The sequence below is a fragment of the Neodiprion fabricii genome, chromosome 5 (genome assembly GCF_021155785.1).
Source record: "Neodiprion fabricii isolate iyNeoFabr1 chromosome 5, iyNeoFabr1.1, whole genome shotgun sequence".
In the NCBI taxonomy this organism is placed as follows: domain Eukaryota; kingdom Metazoa; phylum Arthropoda; class Insecta; order Hymenoptera; family Diprionidae; genus Neodiprion; species Neodiprion fabricii.
In genome coordinates this window covers 14,157,005-14,166,228 of record NC_060243.1, presented here as the reverse complement: position 1 = coordinate 14,166,228, position 9,224 = coordinate 14,157,005, and the positions used below count along the sequence as shown (strand labels likewise).

The following is a 9,224-nucleotide window of genomic DNA, read 5'->3' as shown; positions in this document are numbered from 1 at the left end:
GGTACCCGGGTACCCACCTCCAGTTTTAATTACTTTTTGACTTCAGATGTGAACAGAATCATTATAAATCTATTTATTTAATTCAGTAAACATGATTTAAGAGTAATTAAGCTATATTCACATTCAAAAGTAGCGTGTAGTCGCCATAATGAGAGATGGAAGGAGGGGATCTCGAGTGCTCCACAGTCAATTATTGGCTTTATCGAGCAGCAGATGTTTTAGATATTGTGGGAGTGGCAGTTAGATAGCGTCCCCCCTTTCCAAGTATACGAGGGCCCAGCAGTGACGCATTTGCTCGGTTAGGAACACTTATTAAAATTAACATTGATTTACAGATTAATATATCAAATTGTTCTGTAGTGGGTACCCGGGTAACCAAGGTGCCCCCTGGGACTATCCATACTTGAAGTTAATTTTTTTATTGCGAAATTTTTTTTTTTTTTCGAAATACGGCTATGGGAATCTTTGTGAAGAGTTAAACTTCCTAGATCCAGAGGCTCAAATCGAAAAAAAAAATTTTTTAAAATACGAACAAGAATGTGACGAGGTTGGTACCCGTGTACCCGGGTGCGCACATAAAGGTGAATCTCGCATTCAGTTGGCTTGCAACAATGTGAATTTCCATCAAATATTGAATATGCTACTGTTGATATCGATTTCAACATTTCGTTCGCAGTGTCGATGTCACGTTCCTGCATGAGTTGCCCAATCACAGCTAAGTAGAGTACTTTATTGCTTGTAGGTGAATCTTGCAAAAGATTCGCAAACATTTTTATAAAACGTGGTACATCGATCTGCACGTAGCACGGCGGCATAATGGGATGGCTACAGGCATAAGCGTAATCTTTGATTGTCCAGTATCATGTGAAGCTTCTAATTGCAGCGGTCAATGATGCCTTTGAAGAGTCGCAAACCATCTACTTCGGATATATTCCAGCTGAGTAAACCCATTCTGCCATCCAATTTAAAATTGCTACCGTTGTGTGGCTTTCGCTGATCATCTAAGCACCTGTAAATTGGCTTTGTTGATTATTCATGACCGCTTGGTACAAAAGCGGATGGCTACTCTTTGTTTCATCACATTTCTCCAGTTTTTGGACCACACCACCGGTCGCAGCGATACAAATACACGTTGGCCCCTGCTTCGCGTGGTCTCTAAATACGTAAAGCTAGTGGTTTGTCCAGTAATGGACGAAGAATTGATGTAGACCTATGCTGTGAATGGAATTTTGAAGCAGCCACAATCACATCACTTGCAATGCACGTAAAGAATCGCGGTCTAAGTACTGCAATGCTTCGTACTCATACTTAGCGATATTGACAGCACTTTTTTACTATAAGCAATGGCGGACTAAGGGGGGCCGGTCGGGGGGGACAAACCCCGATTGACAGATAGCTAAGGGGTGTCATTGAGGGGGCTGAAAATTATGTTTCACATTCCTCAACTAAATTCACGAAATATTCTTGAAGTGAACTTCTTATGGCAGACTATACAAAAACAAGAACACTGTTAGCGAATCAGCAGATGTGACGTCATCACATTCCAATCTACTAATGCAAATGTGAAACCATTAGCTGTTTCTCTCTTACACACACCTTACAATCTAGCTATTTCTCTCTTGAACACGCCTTTCCTTGCGTGGCGCGATTCTCGTGCCATCTGTACATATAGTAGACTGCTGAAACTCTGTCGAACCATTTCCTCCCCGCTCACCGTTGTATCAGCCGACAAACTGTCAGATGTGACTTTTCACGTTTGAAAAATAATGTCGTGCATTTGTGCCCTGCACCAAAAAGTTCACGCTCTGTAAAAGGACTAATAGATGAAATAATATGAACATCGCGGTCTTATTATGTCTCAAATAAATTTATTCTACTTGCTCGTCCATATCTTCAGACATCGGATGTATTAATCAACCAGAATAACAAAACGACAATTTAAATTTCGCACGACCGAACTTACACCTAAATTTTTTATTTTCATTAAACAGTCACTTTCTGTTCAAAATTATATGTAATAGTACAAGAGCGTGAAAAAATTTATTGCAGAGAGACAGAGCAATTTAATATTATAAGTGATTTAAAATTGTACAGTTTTAACGAATTTAGTTTGGGTGAAAAAAATGAAGTTTCACTTTTGTCCTGTGTCCCCCGACACAGTAATTCTTTGTTTTCAAATTTCTAGACTCATATAATTAAACTGATGGAAAAAAACTTACAATGTGTAAGAATAGTTTAGCGAATAAATGAAACTCATGGAAGGTTTTTAGGTACACATTACTAAAGTTTATTGAATTAGAATACTCAAATTGTACAGATGCGTCTTCACGCTGGCGCAGACCAGCGGGTACTGAGCGGTACTAAGCCTCCTCCCCTTGCACCTCTGACTGAGGTGCGTAGATGGCGCCACTGTCATACTCGCTGGTGACGCTGCCTCAACGAAATATCGCGAACACAATTAGGCACCTGATTAACTGTTTTTTCAACCGTATCCCTAAATCTCTGAGTAAATATTTGTGACAAATTATGTTTTCTCTATTCTCCATTTCCAATATAAACAATCTAATTTTGCATTTTAAATCTAAATTTCCATATTGAATTACATTCAGAGTTGAAGAAACAGCGTACGGAACTTCGTTCCTGACGGAGATCCCTTGAGGACACACGTTTTTTCTAATAAATGGTCAAATGCCGTAATACTCTGACCTCACCCTTCATTGCATATACATTCTCTGTTACCGACTCACTAAATGCATTCGCAATTTCGTAGTAAATTGATATTTTCGTTTCGTCAGTCGAGCTAGTTGTTACAAAAGTATACAAAGAAAGTAGACTTACAATTTTATGTAATACTATGCAGAAACACGACAATGAAGCGACAACGACCTAGCGGATTTCAGCAAAGAAGAATTAAGAAAGCAAAAGACCTCGAGACCAAAATAATATCTGGATTTATATTTAAATATATGACACCTTTAACATCTAGTGCTATGAAAAAAAATGCTGAACAAATCTTGCTTGCCAAATCGAAAGATTTTGATAAACAGAAGGAAGAAAAGGTAGACAAAGCTCAGATCGGAAAGATTGACAAAGAAGAAAAAGAAAGGCGAATTGAAGAAGTACAGTTTGTTGAAAAAGAGGAAAGAGAGTCTGATAAGAACGAGTGAGAGCGAGGTAGAGATGAGCAGAAGGAAAAGCTTGAAAACGTTCAGACGAATATTTTTGCGATTTATTCTGATATTGCTTCTTGGCCAATCCCAGTGCCTGCTGATTTGCGAGTTGATCTTATAAAGAAGGGTAGTAAACACTTTCAAAATAAAGATGGACCTTTGAGTGCGGCTGCAGTTGAAATGCCAGGGCATAAAACAAAAAGAAAGACTCGAAATCTGACCAAATCATGGTTCTATAAAGCACTGCCAAATGGTGAAAATTTTTGAGAAAGCGGATGATTTACTCTCAATCAAGAAGTAGTTTGTTTTGTTTTTGCTGCAAACTTTTTGCCGATGCCGAGACAGAAATTCGAACCTTTGTCACGGGCTTCAATGTATGGTGGAAGCTAAACCTACAAGTATTTGAACATGAGGCTTCTGAGCACTACCTGTCATGCTTAGAAAAATAGAAAACTTTGGGAGTGGGATTGAAACTACAAAAAACGATTGATTGTAGCCACCAGGTAGCAATCGACAAACAGAAACAGAAATGGAGAGCTATTTACATCGTCTCTTTGATGTGACTCTGATTTTGGCTGACCAAAATCTCGCTTTTCGAGGTCACAGAGTGAACTTGTTGTCCGAAAACGAAGGTAACTTTTTCGAATTGGTGAACTGCTGTAAAAATATGATCCCGTTTCAAAAGAACATGTGCTAAGGATAGAGCATGCTGTCGGTAATAACAAGAGAGTAGGGTCTTATTGGTTTAAGAGCATTGAGAATGAGTTCATCAGCTCTCTGGGGAATCAAGTAAAGCAGAAAGCTTTGGATGACTTAGCAAAAGCAAAGTACTTTGGAGTTCTTTTTGATAGTACTCCAGCCGAGGCTAACATTGATCAGATGAGTGAAGTGATCAGATACGTTCACATTGAAAGTGACAAAGTTGAAGTGAAGGAATCATTCCCGCTGAACTCACGAAAGATATATTGAAGCAGTTGTAGGAAGATAAACTTATGATAATGCAGCAACTATGGCTGGAGTTCATAAAAAAATCAAAGAAATTAATTCGAAAGCTTTGTTTATACCTTGTGCAAATCATTCGTTAAATCTTTGTGGGGTCTACTTTTTCGGAATTATTACGTCAAGTTTACCTTTTTTTGGAACCTTGGAGAGGGTCTATACCTTCTTTTCAGCATCAACACATCGATGGGAAATACTGACCAATAATGTAGGTGTATCTGTCAAAAGACTTGCAAAGACCGGACGGAGTGCTCATTACGATGCTGTGGCACCGATAAAACCATATTTTGAAAAACCGGCTTCCACGTTCGAGCTCTTGTGTGATCTCAGTAAAAAAAAATGTAGATACGAGGGGGACAGCATCTACACTCATACCTGCGCTATGTGACTTTACATTTTTGTGCTACCTCGCATTTTGGTGTGACGTCTTAGAAGAAGTCAATCTTACTCAGAAGTATTTTAGACTTTGGGATTGACGCTGGATAAATGTTTGGCCAAATTCAACGCACTCAAAATATTTCTTCAGAATGAACGGAGCCATATAGTGGCGAGAACTATTCATTTTGCAACCCAAAAGTGTGAATCCATGGAAATTTCGATAGAAAGAAGAGGTAGAAGAAGGATGCGAAAAATGATGCCAGGAGAACAGTCTAGAGATACTGGTCTAACATTGCAAGAAGAAATGCAGAGGACTATGTTGGACTGTATCGACCGATTTGATGAGGAGCTCGAGCATCAATCCAAGGCAATGGGTGACATTGTTTCGATATTTGCAGTTGTTCAATCGAAAATTCTCTTGTACGCAGCAGTAGAAGAACTTCTCGCGCTTGCTCCAAATTTGACCAAAACTTACGATGAATTTTCAGATGAAAATATCATTCTAGAAATTCTACGATTGAGACGTCACTTGGAGGCTGTAAACATCACTTACGCAGAGGCTGAGAATTGGGCAACATTAATACTGCTGAGGTTCATTAAGTGACAGTAAAGTGGGATTACTCTAAATCAATCAACTCAACCCATTTTTGTGCACAAGATTTTACTCCACTATGTGTATATCAGTCGCATCTGGCGAAAGAAGTTTCTCAAAGCTTAAGTTAATAAAGAACTATTTAAGGTCAATGATGAGCCAAAGTAGACTGACCAATCTCTCCATACTTTCAATAGAAAGTCAACACACAAAGAATACAGATTTCAATGATGTAATTGAAAATTTGAGTGCAATAAAAGCACGTAAGTAGGTGTAACTGAAATACTCTCTACTTCGATTTTCTTTTTCCCTATAATTGTCCTAAAATACAAATGGGGGGGGGGGGGGGGGGGGGGAGGGGTGTACATCGTCCGCCCTGGGTGCAAATCCTTCTTAGTCCGCAACTGAGTATAAGTTAGGTGGCTCCGGATCGCCTGGACGAATTCTCTTATCAGTCTATTCCGCACGGTATACGACGGCTGATTTTGTGTGCAAATCATCCGCAATACGTTGTCTTATGGGCGTCCGTAGATACCGTTTCCTGCATTTTCCTGGACCTTTTATGGCTGTATAGTCAATCCGAACATTCTCGTCATGAGTGTTATCCGTAAGTATGTTTGTACACATCATCCCTTTACAATTACACCTACCTATCTAATGTTATAATTAAGGTACGAGTCTACCTGTATGTTAATACCAGAACGAGAGAATCAATCCCCCACGAAAGTTGGTGTATATGTAATTTTAAGATTCTAAATTGATTTACATCCAATGCATGGAACTTGAAAACATTGAAAATATTTCAGAAGATTTCGGGAGTATAATTCAAAGATTCAACGCATTGCAAAATTAAAACGGAGAAATAGGTATAAAGTGGGAGGCCAAATTCTTGGGTGTACCGTTCATAAACTCAATTTATTCAACAAAAGTTTCGATTGAACTATGGTTAATCATCTCCAGAGATTTTTTGACTTCTCTTCGCGCGTCAAGATATTGGGTAGCGACGCACAAGCGGGGAAGTCAAAATATAGGTGTAGCAGATTTTATAAGTCATAAACTCCTCTACTCGAACTGAAATTACGCAACATCAAACAAAAACGATCATTTTCGTGTTTGTAATCGTCAAGGTTTTTATTTTATTGTAATAATATCTTCACAGTGCACTCTCATACTCTCAACTTCATATATCTTATGTGGCGGTGCCAGCTTGATAGAGGTCAAAACATCTCGCTTCTTCGAAACTACGATAAAAACCCACGTAGTAACATTTATACGTTAATTTGAACACAAGTTTTAAAAATTTTCTGTGACAGCATACCTGTATATATTATACGTATACATGTTGATTAAAATTCAATGCTGTTCGTATTCTTATGAAATATGCGATTATCACTGAGTTCTTATACGTTTTGAATATGTGTTCAGCATAAGTACATTGGTGAATCGATGTAAGGGTACGTATGCTCCATTTACGGGTCAAATACACGAATGATACATGATATATGTGCTATTCATGGAATAGATACATAAATGGTACGCAAAACACGTAAAATCGTATGCATCTCATCTGTAAGTCAGGTAATTATAATGTTAATGAATAATAAGTTACTGCTGACGCTGCTTATAGCAGACATTCTGGAGTACGCGAATTGTTCGTAAGGAACATATGTGATACATGTAGATGTAATCTCGAAAGACACAGGATCTCAGTAAATGGTACGTCACTGTTGCATGGATATACTACCTGGGAGGCTAGTTTTTTAACAAAAAATGAAGAACTGTGCGAATCACACAGTAAAGTACGCCGGAAGAGAAAATTCGTTGTCGTTGGTTGAAGGGTGAATATTTTTGAAATTTTTATATCATGCATAATGAATAAATAGTTCTGTTTTCATTTACTTTGATTTCGGTCGTTTTTGTGACAGCTGTGGAAAGTTACTGCCACCCGCGTGTCACATTCACGTGATGATCTCAAAGAGTTTTGACAACCCTGTTTTGAATTTTCGATTCAGCCACCGTTACACTTTCGTCTCCGATTTTCTTGAGGACATTAATCAAAAACTCCCGACGTACCAAAAAAGTTTTAGTTCAAAGATTCGATCATTTGCTAATTTTCTTCTTTCTCATCCACCAGTTTATCATTATGCGACTAATCTACAATTCTGCTTATAAATTAAACCGCTACACCCTTATTAGCAAAAGAAAACTGCTTCCAACCCTTTTTATTATTTACTTAGATAACAATATCTTCTGAACCGGGAACGATTCCAAAGGCGAAGATCCATAAATTCGTATTGTACCATGAATTGGCTGCTTTCTGCAATTGATCACAACCTGTAGAAAAAAAAAATTTGAAATGAGTTTTGGGTATTGAATTCGATAAAAGTGTCGAAATTTCATTCAACAGTCAAAAACACTTCAGGGAAGACTTACGAGGGGACTTCACCAGATGGAGGTCACAGATTTCAAAACATTTTTGGGGTTGAAAAGTATTTCATAATAACAAAGTACAGTCCAAGCGATACCACTGGACTCGAAACTGTTTTCAAGAAAAACCGGTTTGAAAAGCGTAGGCTTTCATTCATTCATATACCTGCTCCGTTGTACAAAGTATTGTTGAGGCGGCGTGACTGAGACATGATGCGCCCGACTACCAAGTCGATAGCTCCTTATAAAATTTACTCAACTTTAGAGAGGTAACTCACGTAACTCCGAGGTAACAGATTATAATGGAAGTAACTTTCGCGTGACAAGGATAAACCAAATAACTCCACGGGTATTCATCATAATCCAATTAACTTAATTTTTTGCCAATTTTAAGTGAGTATTCAATAAATTGTAATGAATTGCGGCGAACGTTTTCCCGTGATTGATACATCCGACTTATAACTCTTTTTATTGAAAAACACTTAAATGTGATTCACATATTTTACTTGACGGAAAATTGTACCGGTTGAAAAAGCTGTAACTCGAGCGCTCTTCAGCGCTTACGGGGGCAGTTGAGTGAAGTAGACGTGTTTAACGCGCACCTAACCTACACCACAGACACAGCCGGCTTGACATTCGTTACGACAGCCTTTTGGCGATGTTTTTTGTGATAAAAAATCAGTTATAAGAGACATAAAATGGCAAGCGATACAACATTGAAGTCGCCGATGCTCAAGTAAGTGGATAATTATATTTTCCTTAAGATGTAAGTTCGAAAGAATAGAAGTAGAAAATCGTTATATAATAATCCATGAAGGTTACGTTGAATAATTATACTAATGAACAAATTGAGGTAGGTAATGATGGAGGTAATAATAATCTGCTTCTAGATCAAACTGAATATGATGACAATATCGGTAACCTAATATCACACCAAAAAGTGACACACTTAGCATAGCCGAATGGTGAAACTACAGATCATTCAGGTAACGAGAAAGTTTCATCGGTGATAAGTGCTCAAAGACAGCTTGTCCACGCAGGTTTGTATTATACGTAGATGCACAATAATTATGAGATTTGAATTACTACCAAATAATTGTATGGAATGAATTTTGATTTTATCCAAGTGAAATGTCATAAAAATACTGGTTCGAATAATAATCAAAAATGGTGGTCAAATTTCGAGAAAATGATATATGTGTTGTAGGTTTGAAGTCGTACTACAGTCATCGTCCAGACCATAGAGTTAACCATATCATAATCTCATGTCACAGTCTTATTTTATAATTAATTTTTGAAATTCATTTAATTTATAATCTGTCGATTTTGTATCAGTACTTCATTAATAACTTCGAAATAATATTTTATTATTGAGTGATTATGTTTTATAAGTTTTAATATGACAAAAATTATGAATTAAGAACCTTATTTTTGATCGTCTACAGAAAATGAGTATTCGTTATTTTTGACGGACAGCATCGAAGATGAAAACTCACTAGGCCTGTGCAATATTGTGTATCCAGAACAAGCAAAGAACGTAACAAATAATGTAGAAACAACTGTGACAACAAATGATGAGATGATACAAAAGAATTAAAAAGATCGTGAAAGCTCATTGCTAGAAGCAGATGACAATGAGGTATTAGCTTAAGTTCTAA

General features: G+C 37.5%; 1 protein-coding gene across 2 annotated transcripts in view; it reads right to left on the bottom strand.

Moving 5' to 3' along the window:
- Positions 1-5,496: 5,496 nt before the first annotated feature.
- The window catches only part of LOC124183578 (sodium/calcium exchanger 1), a 1,216,563-nt gene continuing 1,212,835 nt past the window's right edge, over positions 5,497-9,224 (bottom strand). For both annotated transcript variants that reach the window (XM_046572225.1, XM_046572226.1), the window contains one exon: positions 5,497-7,473. The gene's annotated coding sequence lies outside the window, so the exon portion shown is untranslated. The remainder of the gene's footprint in view (positions 7,474-9,224) is intronic.